The sequence below is a fragment of the Bombyx mandarina genome, chromosome 13 (genome assembly GCF_030267445.1).
Source record: "Bombyx mandarina strain Sakado chromosome 13, ASM3026744v2".
Lineage (NCBI taxonomy): Eukaryota > Metazoa > Arthropoda > Insecta > Lepidoptera > Bombycidae > Bombyx > Bombyx mandarina.
Genome location: NC_143220.1, coordinates 9301083 through 9324154, shown reverse-complemented (window position 1 = coordinate 9324154; position 23072 = coordinate 9301083). Strand labels below are relative to the sequence as shown.

At 36.3% G+C, this 23072-nt stretch overlaps 1 protein-coding gene and 1 non-coding gene across 2 annotated transcripts in view; both read left to right on the top strand.

Annotated features, from left to right (window-relative positions):
• Positions 1-4250: 4250 nt before the first annotated feature.
• On the top strand, positions 4251-4357 carry LOC114244094 (U6 spliceosomal RNA). Its single transcript, XR_003624718.2, has one exon. It is a non-coding gene; the product is annotated as a U6 spliceosomal RNA (small nuclear RNA).
• A 12084-nt stretch (positions 4358-16441) lies between these two features.
• The window catches only part of LOC114244059 (protein O-mannosyl-transferase TMTC1), a 155059-nt gene continuing 148428 nt past the window's right edge, over positions 16442-23072 (top strand). The window contains exon 1 of the mRNA XM_028175770.2: positions 16442-16575. The gene's annotated coding sequence lies outside the window, so the exon portion shown is untranslated. The remainder of the gene's footprint in view (positions 16576-23072) is intronic.

Here is a 23072-nt window from a genome sequence, read left to right as displayed (position 1 = left end):
AAGGCACGTAACGATAGGATCCATTTAGGAATTAGCATTCAGACCGACCGCATGTGAAAGAATGAAAACATTAGCGTCATTATTCATGTAAGGCTGGCAAACATTACTTTTAAAGCTCGTCATTAGTAACAATGAGATAGTGGTTGAAATATGCGTAATTCTGTTTATTCATGGCACAAAATAAATAAACAAATTTTGTTTGTTTTTTTAATTTAATGTTATTGATGAGTCTACGTCGTAGACTCCCTACTCCATATACTACGGCGTAGCGTAGTTGCGTCTGCATACCGCTACGTCATAAGCAAATACACGGCTGCATAGTCGATTACATACTGCATAATTATTATGATACTACATCGTAGCGTAATCTCCTTACCGCTACGCCATAAGCAAACACTGTTGTATAGTACTACGTCGTAGATTAGATAGGATCGTATGGTGCTACGACGTTGGTTACATTTAACCACCAATTACCGTTAATCGTGGACACCACCATTGGCAAGCATAAACCTGGCCACTGTCTACCACTTTAGATGGGCACTTCAGTACAATTACCGGCCTACATTATTTTATAGTTTGTTTACTCACTGCTTTCACATTCAAAATGGCCGATTTATTCTGTTCATTTATCGAAAATTTTTATCATGATTATCTATGTGTCTGTTAATCTGCGACTTTTTGGCGGAAACGCGAGAGTGAAGTTGTGTGATTTGTTTTATTTGGTCTATTTAGTGTTTCTTCAGGTTTATATGTGTAATAACGGTGGTTTATTAACTGTTTAATATCTGTGAAAGTGCACAAATATGGGAAAATGAAACAAAGCCGCTGGACGTAACTTCTCGGGATCCTCCAAAAAGCCCACTGAAAAAATCTCAGTAAATGACCACAATTTTACTAAGATTATATTTCATCCCATATCATCTCATCTCATTTCATTTAATTTCATCCCGGTTGATTAATGTCTCAAATTAATCATCTTCATTTCATTTTATTTTATTTTATTTCACTCCATATTATCATTTTTCATAACAATAAGATTAAATACTAAAATAAGACTTGACCTAAAGGTCTTAGTTACCAGGTCATAAAATTTCTTAAAAAAACTGTTAATCCCAAAAAACAAACATAAAATTCAAGTTGCATTATTATCATTCAAGAAATATAAATTTCTATGATAAATGTTCTCTTGTGACAGGTGTTATTCTCGGTCATATAGTGATTTATTGTTACAATCCACAGTACAATTATTTAAGAGTATAACAAGTTTTTTTCGACCTAATGATACATTATTAAAGTTTGCCAATGTTGTTTATTGATGACTGGCTGACCCGGCAGACTTCGTAGTGCCTCAATCGATAAATAAAAGACCTAAACTTTTGTATAAGATAAGCTTAAAACAAACAAAAGGAATTCGTCCGACGGGGGATACATCAAAGGAAAAACAAAATTGCTATTTTTATTTAATTCCGAGCATTTTCATATTTATCTACCTATTAAACCTTCTCTGGTAATTTCACAGTAATTCAAGACCAAAATTAACCAAATCGGTCCAGCCGTTCTCGAGTTTTAGTGAGACTAACGAACAGCAATACATTTACATAGTCAGGTCATAAATTCTGTCACATGTTTAATGTAAAATAATTGAAACAATTTTATTCATTATGTAACCATTCATATACCAAAATGAATTTAATAAAACATAGATTCTTATGACACTAAAGTTTATTCAAAACGACCTCCATGATTTTGAATACAGGCCTTCAATCTGCGCGGCCAGTCGTCTATCGCAGCACGAACGAGGTCTATGTCAATATCGGCGGCTGCCTTAATCAAGGATGTCTTGAGTGACTCCAAATTGGGATGAGGCTTTGAGCACGCCTATTCCTCTAAGTGTTGCCATATCTTGTAATCTAACGGATTCAAATCTGGACTGGAGGAGGGCCAGTCTTCGTGCCGGATGAAGTCGATTTCACGCGCCGCCAGCCAGTCTTGTGTGCTCTTCGCTCTATGAGCTGGCGCCGAATCTTGTTGGAATACCCAGTGCCTGTTATTGAACATGGTATGAGAAACAGGTTCCACAAGGTTCGTCAGGACTGTATTTTGATACACAACTGCATTCGTTTTTACACCTTTCTCACAAAAATGTACCTCTGTTAAGCCCCAATAAGAAACTCCCAACCATACCATGAGCGAGGATGGAAAGGACCTCGTTGGACACGCGGAATACGGTTGCTCGCTTCTTCACTACTGTGTGCGTACACCTTATCATTTTGTTTGTTGTAGCTCTCTTCTACGGTAAAAATTTTTTCATCCGAAAAAAGAATTTCCCGATATTTTTTTCCTGCGTACCGCTTCAACAAAGCGCGGCATCTCTTCAGTCTCAGGTCCATTAGACGAGCATTCAAACGATGTCCTGTTTTTCTTCGATATGCCCGAAGCCCTAAGTCTTCATTTAACACCCTTTTCACCGTGGTTCTGCTTAACCCCATCTGAAGGGCCAACAGTTTCTGCTTACGTTTGGGATTTCTTTGAATTCGCGCCTTCACAGCTTTTATCACTGCTGGAGTCCTAACAGACCGAGGGCGACCACTTCTTGACCTGTCATCTACACTAGAGTCTTCATTGTATCGTTTGATGGTACGATAAACGAATCTTTTGGTTATATTCAAATTTTTCAGTATGTTAAAAATTTCAATTGGTGCGTAACCGCAACGATGCAACGCAATAACTGCAACACGGTCTTCTTTAAGCGTCCACTCCATATTTAAAAATGAGTAAAATTCTAAAAGTATACATTTTTATTTTCATGAACAATTGGAAATTCGAATTCAATAAACGTTTTTGTGACCAGCATTCTAAAAGAAAAGTTTTTACTGTGTGACAATACTTATGACCTGACTAGTTATATAGATAGATTTTCGGTAAGGAATGAAGGCAGGAAGGTTGGAAAAGATCAAATATAATCTCAAACTTGATGTAAGGATCTATTAATTGGTCATAGTTACAGACATTTCGGAAATATAGTAAGACAATTGCATCGTGTTTTTACTGTATCTAACATGGTAGAAAACGATTTATATTTTAATAAAAAAAAAAATGCTTTGAAACTAATACATTAGATCGGTATATGTTTATTATGTAGCATAAAAATACCAGCAAAGCTTTATTTATTATTAGTAAAGCAAGTTCATTCTCTTTATGAACCCCTGGGCAATAATGTGAGTGTTGCCAAACACATAGTGTCAGTACTGTTTCCGAAGTAGAAACGGCAAAAGCTTCTACATGTTAGCTTTGTATACGACAACACTTTAGTTTCTATGATTCATTCATTTTGTCCTTTTCTCACACTTATGATCATATCATATGTTTCTAAACTTTTAAATTCAAAAGTCCAATAATTAACACTCAGGAGATAATAACGAGTTTCTGAAGGGTGTTTGTTTTAATATAATTAATAATAAAATGCAAATATTATTTTATTCGAAGGTCAGGTGGGAGGAATAATAAAATCAATACGATTTTTTTGTTATTCCTTCGAAGCTCTTATTTTCGGAATGGGTAAAATATCCTGATGCGAACAGAACCTTATCTTACCTTTATCGTAGATGGGCTTTGAGCTTGTCTACTGATCTAAGCAACACTGAACACCAGGTGATCCGTGAACTCATCTACCGACCTAAGCAATAAAAAAAATGGACTGATGCCTGAATGGATTTAACCATATTTTCAAGGGAAACTCACAAACATTCAAGCTCCGAAGAGCAACCTTCAAATCGTCGGTCCACCGAGAAGTATCGCCTGATCGCTGGAAGGTCTTCCCTTTGTCGATTGCCTTCAAACATTTTACATAAACTATCACTTTAACCAATAAATAAACGGAAGCCATAAATTGTTAATGTGAATTTCCATATTTTGGATATTTCGGTTGTGACGTAAGCAACTGTTTGCCATCCACTCGGTCCACTTCCCGAACGGGCGTGCTCGGATAATGGCGCGGTTATTTTGCAAGCTAACGAGCTCCGATGGTCAGGTATAGACAAATATTTACTCACTACAAGTCATAGAGCTACTAAGTGAACTCGATTCGAAATTAGATCGCGTAACATTTAGTATGTAATTTTTGGAACATCCGTTGCCGGATTATTGTATCACTTCAGTGGTCGTGAAGTTAGTGACGCTTACTATAATAACAAGAGTTCTGGGTTATTGGACCATGTTAGTATCTTTGTAAAAGTAATTTGGTACAGGTCGTACTTGCTTCGGCAGTACATATACTAAAATTGGAACGATACAGAGAAGATTAGCATGGCCCCTGCGCAAGGATGACACGCAAAATCGTGAAGCGTTCCACATTTTTCCATTATGAGGATGCAGAGGCTTTTGGATTTACTGCCCCAGTGGCTGGACCGTTGGAGAGTCTCATCCAACGCTCTCAATCCTGCTCAACTCCAGCCTGCAGTACTCCACCCCTGCCCTATTAGACAGGGAGATTCAGCCCGGGCAGAGGGGTTTCCTCGAGTCACGCTCCGCGCCCTCGGGGCGCGACGACCCCCACGGACGGTACATGTCTACTTTTAATTTGTGTTGTCTCATATTATTATGTATAGTACAGGAGAGAATCCTAGTTTGATAACCTTGAACGAAGTGTATTTTTTATTGATTTATATGTTTTAGTTTGGTACATTTTAGTTCTGCGATTTAGTCGGAGTACAAATCATTTGGCAACAAAAAATATCATTATGTTGTGAAGAATAGTAAATAAGGATCATGTAGTAAAAATTTAATAGTCAATCCTGATGGTGGGTGCATTGTGACTTTGAACAACTATGTGCCACCGTTCTGCCTATTTATCTAGATAGTTAGACAGTCATGGGTTCTGTTCAAAGGGTAGAAGAGCGGTTAGTTATATATAACAATCACTCCTCTTCTTCGACTTGCCCTACCCCACCATGTAGGGTCGGCGAAACATCTTCATATGTCATCTCTGTACTCAGACCCTTCTTTTACATTTCCTTTTTCACACAGTTCACCGAAGTCTTTTTAAGACACTCCCTTCTCTCTCATCGACTATCAACAATTACTACGATTTCCCTGGATATTTGTAACAGTTTGTCAGCTGTCGTGATCCTGTGTGCTGCTACCGCATTATCTGAGTTCACCTGTAATTGAAGTTTTCTATTCACAATTATCAGCTCTTTTCTGATATTCAATTAAGCGAACAAGCGGCAAGTTCAAATAAATATCTCGGTGAATTAAGTTCAAGATAAATAATATATGTATATTATTAAATTTTAAACAACAAACGTTACTTTGGTAGGGGTCTCCCGCGAATACCTGTATAATTATAACCACAAAACACGACGACAGATATTCTGTGTTAATAAATGTAAAACCTGTAATAGCGAAAATTTTGAATTAATTAATAATTTTAACAGGGAAATACGCTAAGTGTGCACTTAAAATTCTATTTTTGATTATTCGTTTAGTTTCATTCAGATACGCTAATTGGTTCTGACTGAGAGCCATGTAATTTGAACCATTGACGTTTGAGCTATTGACGAACCGAAATGAACGAATACTTCGCGGCCGGGTTGAGGGTTGTATAATTATTTTTTTTATTGCCTAGATGGGTGGAAGAGCTCACAACCCACCTTGTGTTAAGTGGTTACCGGAGCCTATAGACATCTACGACGTAAACGCCGCTACCCACCTTTAAATATGAGTTCTAAGGTTTCAGTATAGTTACAACGACTGCCCCACCCTTAGAAATAGGCAAAGTGCTGTGAACTCACATGAAATCGTTCAAAAAAGTTAAAATTTTTTAGGTCAGTGTTTAGAAATGTTGGTGCTCACTATGAGATAACGACCATTTGTAATTAAGCACGCATCGAATTTAATATTAAATATATTATGGCTGTTGCAAATGGCTGTTAAGCATTGATGAGCACGGTATTACGGTAAGCAGCAATTTGGCTGGGCATTAGGCACGTCCATGAGCGACGGTGACCACTCATTGTTAGGTGGACTGTATGCTCATCTCCCTGTATTGGTAATAATAAAACAAAAATACGCGGACATTATTAAAACCAGCCAAAGGGTATATGAAATTCAGATCTTAACTTAAGAAGATATGATCGTTCATAAATATATTTGAATGTGGAAGACTAATGAGTTTCCGAGATTTTCATTAGAAACGTTGATGTTAGCGAATCTGGCGGTGCTAATGTCGCATCGTCGTCGTCTCTTTCCTCCCAGACTGATGAGTTCGACGTACGAATGTAGGATTTACTTTTGAAAGACAAAGAGCCACAAATATCTGGATGTAATTTCAGATTACATAGATTGAAAGATAGGCACAAGTTTGACTAGTTAACTAATCGAACAAAAAAAAGTCATTATTAAACGAGTATTTATTGTGATTATTAGTCTACACTAATATTATAAAGAGGAAAGATTTGTTTGTTTGTTTGTTTCGAATAGGCTCCGAAACTACTGGACCGATTTGAAAAATTCTTTTTCCATTAGAAGCCGACATTGTCCCTGATGAACATAGGCTACTTTTTTTAAAAAAAAATTATTTTATTTTTTTGGTTTCATGTGTGTTTTAATGTTTCCGAAGCGAAGCGAGGGCGGGTCGCTAGTTTTAATAATAAAAGTCGTCAAAATTTCAAAATCGTATTTTTCAAATAAAAAATTCGTGTGATAAGCTTATTGGTTATCAAATTTGATTAGTGTACTATTTGAACAACAAAAAAAAAAAAACGTTATTATTAAAGAGTTTTTAATGTGATTATTAGTTTTAATAATAAAAGTCGTCAAAATTCCAAAATCGTATCTTTCAGATCGAAAATTTGTGTAATAAACTCATTGGCTATCAAATTAAATTCGACCGAAAGTCTTGGGAATAACAAACGAATAATTATAGCGGGCTTCTAGCTATACTAATATCATAAAGAGGAAATATTTGTTTGTTTGTTTGTATTGAATAGGCTCCGAAAGTACTGAACCGATTTGAAAAATTATTTCACTGTTTGAAAGTTACTCTATTCCCGAGTGACATAGGGTATAATCGTTTTTGAAAAAAAATAGGGATCCTTACTAAAACTCCAATAATGTAACCCAAGGTGTAAAAATATTACATTAAATATTCTTTACATCGCAGCATCGCGTGCCCTGCGAAATCTATTGATGATAGAATAAAATAATGTACTACGACTTTGTAGAACACATTATTGTTTACAAAAAGTGTTGAAACAGCATATGTCTAACTATTATAGTTATGGCGCAATAGGTGTTCTTATTTAAAAAAAAATTAAACAACGGTAAGTATTGTTGAAATTTTTGTTAAAGACCCGAGCGGAGCCGGAGCGGCCCTCTAGTATTTAGATAAAGATATGGTACATCTAAATAAACAAAGACAACTGTTTTAGCTAAGTACCATTTTTTAATAGGTTTAATGAGCAAATTTTTTGTTGTTGCTAGTGATGTTCTGAAGTTCTGTCAGATTATTTTCATAATAACTGTTTCACAAATGCAATAAAATGAATCTAAGTCAGTGTCAAGTGTCAGTTATTTGGGTTGAATTTTGATAATTGGGTTTTAAGAATTCTAAATTTGTTTGGTGTTGTAATTCTTTGTAGTAGTTTTTATTAGCTCTAGTTTTACTAATTTCATATTATTGTCTCTCAACTACTATTTTAATTTTTCTCTTCCATTCTCTTCTATCAGCCGTCATCTCAACACTTACTCCTCTCTCTCTCATATCGTCATTCACACATTCCATCCATGTCTTCTTCGGTCGACCTCTTCCCACTCTATAGCGAGCGGGCACTACAATTCAAATTGATTGCCCTTGTTTGGATCATTAAGTTTAAAGTTACTGCAGTTACGGTAAGCAGCGACTTAGCTGTCCCTCTAGTATTGCTGACGCCCATGGGCGCGGTAACCAATCTCCATCAGGTGGGCTGTATGCTCGTCTGCCTACAAAGGCAATTTAAGCATGTTTAAATATTACATTAAACATGCCATATCAATTCCTTCATGGCTTCATGTAAAAAGATGCTGAGCGAACATTGATTCGATTTTATTAAAGCGACATCTGCATGTCATTCGCGGATTTGAATCGTTAAGCGGTGGTTAGGTTTGTGCACCAACCAAACTTATTTCATTACGCCCTGGGTAATCACTGACAGATGCTGTTTCAATTACGATATTAGGAACTACTAGAATCCTAAATTTTACGACCCACGCCTACGCTGGTAGTCCATCGCTCATTTTGGTCAATGGACGAGTTTAAAGTATCGATTTGTTGTATCTATATATTAATACGTGAAGCAAAAACTTTGTATCCCTTTTTACGAAAATTGCGCGGACAGAGGAGTATGAAATTTACCACACTTATAGAGAATATAGAGAAGAAGTGCACAATGCTATTTTTTTTTTTAAATAATGCATAAAAGATACATTAAATCAATAATGAAAACATTACACACACTACATACCATGTATTTGACGCACACACGCATGCATCCCATTTATGGTCAAAGTTTTGTTCTTGACGTCTATTGTCAAATTGAGATTAAATATTGTTTGTCTTTGTTAATATTTTTTATAGTGTAATCTTGGCGAAATTTGTGATTATAGAAGTATAAAATACAATCATAATAGTGTACAAACTTACAATTCCAATTAATTCCAGTCGAATTTCGACTACTGCAGGACCTCTAGTGTAATTAATTTACATTTGTACAATGCTACAATTTTTACGATTTAAATGTGGTCAGATTTAAAAAAAACACAAGATTTTAGGTTAAAATTTCTCAAAATTAGCGTATGCCTTCTTTTCTGTCTCTGGAACTAGCTATAAAAAAAAAACATTGAATGTTTCGAATTGCTTTTCCTTTCAGAATGGAATCCCTCATTTCGTTCGCGTCTGAAGCATTCCCTTAACTAATTTATCCGGCTGTTCGGGCCGACGATTTTAGTGGTCCTATCAACTTTCCACCCCATAAACGTCCTACGGGACGCATTGATTGCCAGATCTCGACGAATTTGCATTTTATAATTAAAGAATCAGTCCTTTGGTGTTGCTAGACCTATCATTTTTTTAAGTAATCTAATATTTATTAAAAATTAAATTATTAATTGAATTTACTAAATTGTTTTCATAAAGTATGTTCTTCAAATTTGAATTATATTGTATATTTTTAAAACGTTACAACTTTGAAATATTCTTATATGTTCGAAAGTTGAACATTCACTAGAAATGATGAGTATTTTATCAGGTTTCATGTTATCATTACAACCACCAAAAGTATAGGATTACACGTCTCTTCCAATCAATCAGTCATCTTGGAAATTAATTTGGGCGACTATATTTAGTAGTGAACGTATGGTGGAAGCAGGTCAATATTCTTTTTTTTCATAGAATATTACGGAAATCATAGTAAACATAAAAATATTAACCATAACATTCCGCGAATCCATTAGTGAACATGTAAGAATATTTGACGTGTAAGAAAGTATATTTTTAGACAAATATTTTTCACGGTGTTTTCCGACTACTACATTTCCTTTTTCGGATAAACTTGGAAAGAGTCTTTGGAAGACAGCGGTATGGCAGTGTCCTGCCACATTCGTGTTTTAGTGAAGAAAATATTTCTGGCTCACTTATTTTATTTGAAACTTTTAGTTTGGACCTGTGATTTTTACGTTACTACAAATTACTGGGGATCTTTTTGAATTAAACTCAAAAACATATTTATATAACACTAGCTGACCCGGTAGATTTCGTAGTGCCTCAATCGATAAATAAAAGACTTAAACTTTTGTATAAAATAAACTTAAAACAAACAAAAGAATTCCGTTCGACGGGGGACACCTCAAAGGAAAAACAATATTGTTATTTTCATTTAATTCCGAGCGTTTTCATATTTATCTACCTTTTAAACCTTCTCTGGAGTTCCATAAATAATTCAAAACCAAAATTAACCAAATCGCTCTAGCCGTTCTCGAGTTTTAGCGAGACTAACGAACAGCAATTTATTTTTATATATATAGATACAGATAGATAAAATCTGTTAAAGTGCTTTGGCAGCCAGTGCCTGAGCTTAAACGAGTAATTCAACTCGAAGGGCAGTTAAGAGAAAAAAAAAACAAAATGTGTCACACGTGGTAGAAGTGAAACCTTCCAAAATTAAAATTATCCTAAACGTCTTAAGTATATGTAAAATTTTGTCATTAGTAAATAATTGTAAGGTAGCGCCCTCTGTGAATTGATATTTTAATTTCACGTATAATCCTAAATTAAAATTCACTACAAGAGCTTTCATACACATGTTAGTATTAAAAAATCTCACAGATGGCGCTGTATTAAATAGTATGTATATTTCTGTCTCATTCTTTGCTGGCTTCATCCTACACATTTTTGTATTTATGTCTCTTACCTGTCGTTTTTTCCGTTGCATCCGGTTTGAAATCGCAACGATTCTAAAGAAGTTTTCACTTCAAAAACCCGAATATATCTCCCAATGCGTGTTGGTGCTTTAAATTTTGAGACCAAAAATATTGAATGACTTTTTTTTTTATTTCTCGGTATTTAAAAGTTTCCGATCTGACAGCCCTTTTAGGTCCGTACAAGGAAACGGCCCGCGCACCGCCGTTTTTATTTACATCGCCGCGCGTCCTCTTACATTTTAATGGGCTTTTAGTGTTACTACTTCGTGACAGTGTTAACGATTTTGGGCTCAGCCTGCCGGGCGTTCGTTTTATTTTAAATGAAAATGAACTTTATTGACTGTTATCTTAAATTTGGTTGCGAATATTTTGATATTGATTTTGAAAATTATATTTTACAGTTCGAAAGATATGATTCGACTTCAAACAATAACAAGAGGCAGCATGGTGGTATCTTATATAAAATCAAAAGTTTGAATCTTTAAATATTCAACTAATGTTCTTTATTGTTTTGTTAACAAAAGCGAAAAACAATTGCGAAACTATATTTTTTACACCTTTCTTGACACCACAGATATATATCTCAATTGAATATTTAAACTTCGATACAGAATGGCCATATCGTAGGTAAGCTTCTCACGTTGCTTATAATTGTACAGAAAAAAGTTAAATGAATTAAGAACTATTGTTTCAATTGTTTTTCATTTACAATCGCTGTTCGTTCTGAGTGTATTGTAATATTTCATTGCCTGTACTTCTGAAGGCTTTCCTCTTTTGCCTTTTTCAAAACAATTGTTATTATTGCCACCTAATTTACACGGGTTCCAGTTTCAATGATAGGAATCAATACCAGAAATCACCGTGGCGTAAAAATACAATAATTACATTAAGAATCTTATTTGTTACTAGCGACCCGCCCTCGCTTCGCTTCGGAAACATAAAAACACACTAGAAACAAAACAAAAAAAAAAGTATCCTATGTTCATCAGGGACAATGTCGGCTTCTAATGGAAAAAGAATTTTTCAAATCGGTCCAGTAGTTTCGGAGCCTATTCGAAACAAACAAACAAATCTTTCCTTTTTATAATATTAGTATAGATTGGTAAAATTGTACGAAATGGCAATATTAGTACTTTCTTTACTGGCGGTAGGACGTCTTGTGAGTCCGCGGGTCGGTAGGTACGCCTATTTCTGCCGTGAAGCAGTAGTGCGTTTCGGTTCAAAGGTCAGGGAAGCCGTTGTAACTATACTGAGACCTTAGAACTCACATCTGAAGATGGGTGGCGGCATTTAAATTGTAGATGTATATGAGCTCCAGTAACCACTTAACACCAGGTGGGCTGTGAGCTCATCTAACCACTTAGGCAAAAAAAAATTGTCTACTGAAAACGCTATAGATGAATTGCATCAAATTAGTAAATGAAAAGTTTTGTTTTATTTACTTTGTGATGGCTATCGACTTCGATTACCACTTAGCATTAGATGGGGAGATCGCTTGTTCATCTTTCACACGGACAGTAAAACAAAACTTTTCCGTGCAACAAGACCTGTGTTGAATGCTTAGTATTTATCATTTGTTCAAATAAACGTCAAATGTCAAATTAGACATGGTATGGTCTGCGATTTCATCTGAATTTAATTCAGAATTAAATAACAGAAGACGTTGTTTGATTTGCAGCTAAACTAACATTCTTGTAAAAGCCGAGGGTATCTGACTGGGCGAAGGTTTTTTTATTGCCCTTGTAGGGAGATGAGCGTACGGCCCACCTGATGGTGAGTGGTTACCGTCGTGCATGGACTTCAGCAATGCCAGGGGCAGAGCCAAGCCGCTGCCTACCGGTAGCGCAGGGCTCATCGTTGTTGTCAACCCTGGCAGTATCTCCAGCCAGCGTTGCAGATTTTTCGATTGTGGATGATGGAAATTATAAATGACTTATGTCGTCGTGGCTTAAAGGATATGGCGCAGGCTGTACACGCGCTTAAGATGAAAATATGTAATTTTTATACTCACTACACTTAAAATACGCACTTAACAAACAGGTGCTTTCATACTATTTTCACAGTAACATCATTAAAATCCTAACCATAAATATCGAATCATAGGTTTCTTTAAGCTTTAAGCCCGAGATCGAACTTTAAAATTTATTAAACATAAAATTCTACGATTGAACACCAAAGGAGACTTATCGAGAATTAAAATAATAAAAATTCATGCGTATTGCACAATAAAACCCGCAAAATACATAATAAATCTTTGAAGTATTTCGCCAATGCATTATTCAAGTTAAGAGAATTTATCGCGACGTTCCGTGTGAACCGTCCTATATAATATTAAAAGAAGCACGGCCAGCGGTCTATCTTTACGTTGCACGAAACTCGACCCGCGGGAACACCGCAGTCTATTCATATGCATTCGTTTTAAATAATATACAATGATGTATGGTGCCGAATGTGGACGTTAGTGAACCTTTGACTCTCACAGCTCTCTGCTGCACGCTATAATAATTTTACGCCGGTAAGAGTAACGCCATCTATCGCCGAAAAGTTGAACGAATATCAAAGGATCTAGTAGCATCTAGAACGCTTGAGAAGTACAACGCCATCTATTGGCGGGAATAGCGGGAACACAATACTCGAAATTTGTGGAATATTCTCGACGATTCTCGGGATTTCGTCTCGACTATAAAAGCGTTACAGAGATGGCACGCAGTTAGTGAGTAATCGGAACTACTCGAAGCGAAACAGCGAAAGCGGAAGAAGCAGATTGAGAATTTTAAAGTGTTTGGTGAAGTGTTTTAAGTGTTCTAAGTGCTAATACAGTTTTAATTTATACTTCGGTGGAATTTTATTTATCCCGAACCCCAGCGCGTAACAATAATGTAGTTAGTATCTTTTAGTCTGTTGATGCACAGTAGAATTATCTTCTTATCCCTCCGAAATGTTTCCTATTTTCCCTCTTGTTTGACATGTGCAAATTAAATAATACAAAATTAAAAAAAAGAAACACTATTTATAAGTCAATTTTAAGTTACTTTTAATAGTAAATTCAATATTTAACGACATGAATTTTTTTTTAATTATATCATTTTTTTTAATATGCATTTTCTTATTTTATAAATCTCAAGAGATTTAATTTCATTAAATGTGTATTAGAAAATCTTGGTAATTAGTGACGTACTATATTTCTGTCAGGAAATACTGGTGGTAGGACCGCTTGGGAGTCCGCGCAGATAGGTACCACTACCCTGCCTATTTCTGCCGTGAAGCAGTAATGCGTTTCGGGTTGAAGGGTGGTGCAGCCGTTGTAACTATATTTGAGACCTTAGAACTTATATCTCAAGGTGGGTGGCGCATTTACGTCGTAGATGTCTATGGGCTCCAGTGACCACTTAACACCAGGTGGGCTGCAAGCTCGTTAATCCATCTATGCAATAAATAAATAAATCTTGGAATGGCAACACAGCTTTATTAAATTCATATAGAGACTCTGTTCTTAGCTTTTAAAGTCGATTGTGGCATTTTCTTCGATGATTACTTCAGGGCTTTGATAGCTTTTTAACTCAGCCAGACCACGAATTCGTTTAGCTATGTAATGTAGAAAATATGTTGGCAACTTCAGTCTGCTCAAGTTACGATGTACATTACGGTATTATGAACAATAATAATACCACCCAAATTATTCTTTTTCAGTCTTAATAACATACCGATAACTATTATAGTTGACGGAAAATAAATATCTCCTTCCTAGTTATTATTGATTAAACAAGTGCATTCATTCATACATTTTAATTTTATTATCTCCGTTTAATCTTGTAATAAATTCGGATCCCCCATGAAAGTCACCCTCGCTGCGGGTTAATGAGGTGGTGACTCGGTCATAGGGTCCTAATGGGGCCCATAAGGGAACTATAGATCAGACCGCGCTTGATTTAAACTGATAGCGTGATGCAGGGGCGTGAATTTGAACCCCGCGGATGGTATAACAGCGCTAGGGAATATTTTTAGGGTTACGAGACTCAAAAACTTTAGTTTTGGTTAGTTGTTTTTTTTTTATTGCTTAGGTTGGTGGACGAGCTCACAGCCCACCTGGTGTTAAGTGGTTACTGGAGCCCATAGACATTTACGACGTAAATGCGCCACCAACCTTGAGATATAAGTTCTAAGGTCTCAAGTATAGTTACAACAGCTACCCCATCCTTCAAACCGAAACGCATTGCTGCTTCACGGCAGGAATAGACGGGGTGGCGGTACCCGTGCGGCCTCACAAGTCACTATAAATTCAGATTACTCCTTATTTAGTTTTAAATTGTTGTCCTAAATATAGTTGTGGGATGCAGTTCGAAAGGAAATGGGTACGGAACTCAATTTTATTTTAACTTTTCGCACTTGCTTTCTTCAATAGTAAATAGGGTTGCGTTGATTAAATTTTGTGCGAACGAAAAAGAATTATGCTCTAAATTTATTGTTATTTGCATAGAACTTTAATAGTTTTTCGGAGTTATACTGACAGGCGAGCGAACGACTTAAGAGAAGTCATTGTGAATACAGTTTTTATGGTGCGATGTATTGTGAGTTCACACATGCAGCCATGCGTTTCAGTTTGAAAACTGAGACAGTCGTTAAAAATGCAATTGAGATTTCGTCCTCAGGTCTCAAGGGGTGGTTTTAGAATTCTCTCTGTTGTGTCTATAGTCTCCGATATCGCTTAAAACCAGATGTACCATGAGCTCGTCCGCTCATCTTAGCTCAAAACATCAAAAAAGCTAATAATAATTTCATAAAAGCAATTTTCATATTTCATTCTAACAATACTAGATGGTTTCAACTTAAATGCGCTTGAAGTTGCATCTCAATAGCTCTTTCGAAACTTTGTAGTTTCGGGGCTGAAAAGACGAAACTTTTCGCATTCCGAAAATCACGAAAAACAAATAAAGTTGACATGGAAATATCGACTTTATAGTTTCGGAAATAAGGCGCTTACTTGAATTCTATGAAACCCACTTAGCTTTGCCGTGCAGCCAAAAATTATTGTCGACGATTGTAGAGGCGTAGCGCCTGCTACGGCGTAGTCACTGCAGCGTAGCTAAGACGTAAACATCAGAACTATATGAACTTTCTTCGACAGTTTAGTTTGACTATTCCTAATTTAATAAGTAGTATTTAGTCTAGCGGTATTGCACGAATATTTTAATTAGTATTTAAGGGTTGAAAGCAGTCTTGAGACGTACGTAGGTTGAAGTTTCAAGTATCTTGAATGATGGTAATTCAAGACGGAACACATTACGGATTCGCAGTGAAAACTTCTAGGATGGCGATCATCATCATTATTCTTTCCTATTACCCTCTGCTGGGGTGTAGGGCTCGAATCAAATTTTTTCATTTATATCGGTCTTGGGCAGTCTGTTCTAAGTCCTCCCACGTCATGCCCAAGACCCCTAGCTCCTGCTCCACTGAGCGATACTAGAACCATTTTCGTGCCGTATAAAAATATATTGATTGGGTCGATTCAACTTGATAGTTTGCCAATGTTAACTTCCTAGTTAATTCTAAGACATGACTTAAATTGTATGACATTTAAAAATAACATAACTAAATTCGTATTGTTGAAATTTTATTTCGAACCTCCAAAATTAACCATGTACTCAGAGAAATAAGCCCGCATTTCAACCCAAGCCACTATAGTGCATCATTCACAGCTTATTCATTCATTAAACTCCCTCAAACTGAGTTTCCTATGACATGTGTTTCCCAACTTTCTTTAAACGTTTATCAGGAGGTTTACCGTCTAAATAAGCCTTATACTGACGATTTAAAGTTTAAATTCCAAAATCGAACAACGTTTGAAGCTTCAGCTTTCGGTGTTACGCGATAGTCCATATTACAGAGGGTTAAGGTTGTAAATTGGTGTGTTTTTGGGGGAAAATTGTATTTCGCGTCTGCGCTGTAGTGACTGCAGTTTGGGAGCACGCTGTGTTTAGAATAAGTCGTGTTGTGTGACAGTCGATAAGCGACCGTGAGAGAGGACGGTCGTGTCCAGCCCTCCGGTCCCGCGGCCACCGTCGTGTGTAGTTACGTTTCTAATATTTTAGTGACGATGTGTTAATGAAGTTTGTTTTAAAGGTAAGTTTTGATTTTAGAACCCATATTAATTTAGCATCCGATCACTTGGCACGTGTATAATACAGTTTATTTTAGAAATATTATGTTGATTTAATGAATTTTTTTTTCACGTGTAAATTATGTGATTGCTGATCAATTAAATAGGGCATAATGTTCTTTTGATTTCGTATTTTTAAATTAATATAGTTTATTTGGAATTATTTTAATAAGTCTTTCATGAGAATACAATTCTGTGACCATAAGCATTGTCAAATTTACTGTAAAAAATTTTTTTCACTCATGTTAATTTGATTGAAATTGATTGAAAATAGCGTATACGATTGCTATTTAGTTATTTTGAAGAAAAAAAAGTGTCCATCCATCCATTCCATCTCCATCCATCCATTCCTTTTTTGTGATACTTATCTTCTTTATGGCCGAATTCGGATAGATGTGGTCAAGGTTTGCTGGTTATCAAGCAGTTAGAAGGACCCGCTCAAGCCCCAAAAAACTTGCATCTTGAGACATGAGGTCGAAATTTCAATAAATATAATGTATGTACTCACCTGTAAGAGCATAATAAATCCTACCAATGTGTAGTTATAGACATATAAAATAACCATTAAAATGTTTAAAAAATTTAAATTCGACAACATAATCATTGGAAATACAGCGTATTTTAGTTGAAGTTCACGAAGACAGACTTCAAGAGGACAGACTTCTTTATTTTTAACAGATTGTGCACACGAAAAGTTATCCAAAAATCTTATCACCTTTAGCGACACGTTCGCACATAATACTTTTATATAAGTCGTTTGTCATGTATTATTTTGAAGCACAATTATGTATACAATATACTTCATCGTTTTTCCTGAACATAATAAATAAGAAAACTTTAAGATTAGACTAGAAGGAACCGGGAAAACAGGTTTGCTATAGTAAATGTTAAGTAATTAGTCATAGGAACGTATTTAACAAGTTGGAAATTTTGTTCTAAAAATCATGATTTCATTTCTAAGAAGCAATTATATTTTACAGTTCGAAAGATAAGATAATCGACTTCAAACAATAACAAGAGGCAGCATGGTGGTATCTTAAATAAAATCAAAAGTTTGAATCTTTAAATATTCAACTAATATTCTTTTCTGTTTAATTCACAAAAACGAAAAACAATCGCGAACTGTATTATTCTTTACACCTTTCTTGTCACCATAGATAGATAGCTCAATTGAATATTTAAACTTAGATACAGAATGGCAATTTCGTAGGTAAGCTTCTGATGTTGCTTATAATTGTACAGAAAAAAGTTAACTGAAGTAAGAAATATTATTTCAATTGTTTTTCATTTACAATCGCAGTTCGCTCTGAGTGAATTGTAAGATTTCATTGCCTGTACTTCTGAAGGCTTTCTCCTTTTGTCTTTTTCAAAACAATCGTTATTATTGCCACGTAACTTACACGTGTTCTGGTTTCAGGAATCAGTACCAAAAATTGAACACCGTGGCGTAAAAGTGAACAATAATTTCTTATTTGTTATTGTTGAATTGTACGAAATGGCAATACTAGTACTTTCTTTACTGGTGGTAGGACGTCTTGTGGATCTGCAGGTGTAGGTACTACCACCCTGCCTATTTCTGCCGTGAAGCAGTAATGCGTTTCGGTTTGAAGGGCGGGCCAGCCGTTGTACTGTTAAAAGTGAGACCTTGCAACTCATGTCTACAGTTGGATGGCGGCATTTACGTTGTAGATGTCCACGGGTTCCAGTAACAACTTAACATTAGGTGAGCCGTAAATTCGTCCACCCAAACAAGCAATAAAAAAATGTAACTGACTTTGTCGAAGTCTACATTTTCATTTATTTATTCCAAATAATTATCATATACAGTTTTTCAGTTACACCTTAATATGTATGTATGGAGTCGAAGCAATACTTCTTGTACGTCTTAGACACATAAACCACACGGCAGAAATAAGCAAAGCTACTTCTGAATCAGAGCTAAAAGTCGGAAATACGATTTTTCAAATAAAGCGTCTTCATTTGGCTCTATTTTATGAAATACATAATAATCTCTATACGACGGTGGTATGACATACTCTTATAGAGGCCAACGTCCAATTGTAAAGAAAACCCAATTTGTTTTTTGCAAAAACGAGTTCCGACCTTTCGCCTTTGACGTTGTATATTCTAAACAAATTTCCTTAACAAATAACGTATAATTCTTCATTGTCATCGAGAGTGGAATCTTACAAGTGTCAGGTTGCCGAGACGTGTTTTATCTCACACGCATTTGCGCTTTGTAAGGAAAATTTTACACGAAACGCGAATGGTGAAACTGCTTAACCGGATACACGTATTATTTTGGTTATAACATATTATTATAATATGTATAATGGAGTCGAAAATAGGGCTCAGAAAGTAAAAAAAAAAGAGACAGTATGTTCTTCGGATTTTCCACTAATACTTCTTTATACTTACCAACTTAAAGGATACTTTATATAGTGAAATTTCTTTGGGAGCAACATAAGGCATATTTCGAGGTCCACTTAGATTCTTTTACTGGTGATGATTGGAAGATAAATCCCGGATCCCATCAAAAAATCATTGTAGATGCCGCAGCCAAATTTTATGACATAAGGTTATTGTATCATTAATGTTTTAATTTGTTAAGTAATCTCAGAGAGACCCAAAAATACTATCAAAATTTTATACAGTGCATTTTTAGATTAGTAATTGTCACAAACGAAAGAAATATAATAGATAAAGTGTCTAGTAGATATTATAATAAATAGAATAATCAGATATAATAGAAAAATAGATAAAATATAAAATGATGAGATATGCTCTGAATCCGTACGGGCACTACCCTACTTATTGATACCGCTAAAGTGTGATAAGAAAACTTTGCGTATCTCAAGATGTGTGCCGCTTGTAATGCTCTCGTGTAAAAGAACACTGGTAACTACTTCGTATCAACTGGATTGTGAACTCGTCTACCCTATTCGAAGACGGTTAACAGAATAAAAAATATATTTTCACGAGAATATTCTAGAATTCAGGCTAAGTACAGTACCGCTTAAGATGGGAGCGTAGATAGGTCTGATTTTCAGCCATAGATAGGACTTGTTCAGGATCCGTGCCAAACTAGATCGGTGGACCTGTCGCTGTGTTGATGACACACGGTCATTTGAAATCTCTTAGGGTGGGAAACTTGATGTAGGTATTTTTAGAATTTTTAACTTTTTTTTGTTACATGTATTTTTGTATTGCTCAGCTGGATAGACGAGGTCGCGGCTTACCTGGTGTTAAGCAATTACTGGAGTCCATAGACGTCAATATTTATGCCATCTTGAGATGTGGTTCTAAATTCCAGTTTTACAGTACAGCGCGTTACTGCTTCACGACAGAAATGCGCAGGGTTACCTTAACTAATTCACTGTGGAAATAATTCGTGAACATTTGTTAAAAACGTATTTCATTAGAAAAATTAGTACCTGCCGGCGGGATTCGAACACCGGCTCAGTCGCATCGCTAGATACGCAGCGGCTTATCTTTTAGGCCACGATGACTTCGAATTCTATGACAGAATTACAATTTCTCCGTGGACATGCACGAAAAAATTGAAAGCCGATTTTGAAATATATTGACACCAATTTCCAATAGACTCATGGACCATTCAGAACGTTGTATAATTCGCGAATCATAACCAGGTGCTTACTTTAATCACATTCAATAAAGATTGAAATCCGTCTAGATTTTAAAGCTGAAATTAATAAAAGGCCTTTAGGGGCTTAGTGCACCATTACTTTTGATATACAACTGTATAATGATCACGCGATTATAATAAACATTAGATTTTCCAATTCCGCTATTAGTTCGCACGACCTGAATCGTGAATTAGTATTATGACGTTTATTGCAATAAATTTAGGTTTCATTTCTGGTAAATCGTGAACCGGAGTTAATTGACCTCATTACTAAATAATGTTTACTCGCGATTTAAGTCCGTATCGGTCGTTAGTTTAGTATATATAGGTCGAAGACGCATTTAATGGCATCTTATTTGAATAAAAAAAAAGGGTATTTTAGTACCTGATCTAGAGACCACTCCCGATGAAGGTCAAGGGGCGACCTGAGGGGGTAGAGGCCGCGTGGCGCGCTACGGAAAGAGTAACCGGTTGGCGGTGTATCGCGTCCCGACCCGGCAGGCTGGTTCTGATCCAGCGGGGTATTCCGGGACACCAGCGGCACCGTCTGGGCGGCCCGACGGGCTGCCGTACCGAGACGGCCGACGTTTCAGAGCCTTCGATTCGCCTCGAAGGCTCCGTCAGCCGGGCGTCCTTGGGGTGAGCTGCGCTGTCTGATTGCAGTGTTGACTGCGGTAACCCTCCTACCTCATCCGATTTTTGACCTCGGAGGGGATCGGATGCTTGGGCGAAGAGTGCAGGGTAGTTGTTTAGTGGGTAGGGCCCTAAAGTTCCTTGGGCCCGCGGTCTGCTCCCAACACCTTCCAGATCGTCAAGTCCCACATACCCCGCGCGCTCCCTAGGCACGGGGACCTCGTAGGAGGTTCGGCCCCTGGCCCGAAAAAAGAAGTAGCTGATCTAGACAGACGTGATTGATGTGAATTGATGTGAAGCGGTTACTGGGTAGCTATGAACATCGTGAATGCCATTGTCTACCGTTTCTTCACAACAGATATTGGTAGGATGATAGTATATATTTTATTAAATCACATCTTAATCTTTTTTACCACGTACCGTCCGACTTTTGAATGAGCTTTCCCTCTACGGTGTTTCCCGAGCGCTATGACATGTCCTTCTTCAAACGAGGCGTGTGGAGAGTACTTAACGGTTAGTAGCGGCTTGGTTCTGCCCCTGGAATTGCTGAGTTCCATGAGCGACGGTGACCACTCACCATCAGGAGGGCCCCGCAAGCTCGTCTACCTACAAATCAAATCAAAATTTTTTTATTCAACACTAGCTGACCCGGCAGACTTTGTAGTAGTGCCTCAATCGATAAATAAAAGACCTAAACTTTTGTATAAAATAAACTTGAAACAAACAAAAGGAATCCGTCCGACGGGGGACACATCAAAGGAAAAACAAAATTGTTATTTTTATTTAATTCTGAGCATTTTCATATTTATCTACCTTTTTAAACCTTCTCTGGACTTCCACAAATAATTCAAGACCAAAATTAACCAAACCGGTCCAGCCGTTCTCCAGTTTTAGCGAGACTAACGAACAGTAATTCATTTATATATTTATATAGATAAGGGCAATACACAAAAGAACGCTAGGTGAGAGGAATAAGTAGTATAGGTTTCATTGAGAGGCCACAATAAATTAGCAGTTACGTAAACTTCAAAAGATTTTCGCTCAATACCTTGCAGTGGGTGTATGAGCTCACAGCCTGAACTGCTCGAGAATGAGTCAACGCTAAGTCGTTTACGGAGTCTATTGTCGTGAAAACATGAATGACACCCACTTTGGTAGGTACATTAGATGTTTAGACAAGAGGATTTGAGGCTCGACACAAATACGTCCTACACGAGAACATCAGTTGCTTTCTATCGTTGGGCCACAAACGCTTCTGAATCTAACAATTCATTTAACATTACTCCATTAAATAATACGCGGTTAGTACTGAATTAGACAAAATCTTTAAATATTTATTTTCGAACTAGAATAATTAACTTAACATTTGTGACGTAATTAGTTCGATCTAGCGCCAAATATACGTATATGTGGGTGTTACGCCAGGGTTTTCACACATAAGGTATCTTACAATGAAAATACAATACAACTCTATAAAACTTTAACATTACTTGTTTTTTATAAAAAGCCACGTCTTAGTTCTTAGACGAATAGCCATTTTGTGATGGTTATAGCAACTACAACTACTACAATTTTATACAAACAAATGTAATTACTGCGAAACAATTCATAAAATAAAGCTTAATATTCACAATACATATTTTAGTGATTTTTACATGACTCTGACATTAATTTATTTTACATGAATTACTTTTAACTAATATAAACTATCATTATTATTATCCAGCCTAATAATAGATGGCACCAACAACATCATTTGCATAACAATAGTTACAATACTTAATTAAATTATTACTGTTAATTAAAATAAGAAGTTAACGAGCTCACAGCCCACCTGGTATTAAGTGGTTACTCCAGCCCATAGCGTAAATGTGCCACCCACATTGAGATATAAGTTCCAAGGTTTCAAGTATAGTAACAACGGCTGCCCCACCCTTCAAACCGGAACACATTACTGCTTCACGGCAGAAATAGGCAGGGCGGTGGTACTCGTACCTACCCGAGCGGACTTACAAGAGGTCCTACCACCAGTGAATATAGGGAAAAATTGATTTTTTGGAATAGGCTTTTACCCTGAGGCGGTCCACATTAGAAGATTAAATTGCACGAATTGTAGATTTATTATGTTTACTTAGTAATCTTATTAAATTCTATCTAATTATTGTGGAATCAAATAAATGA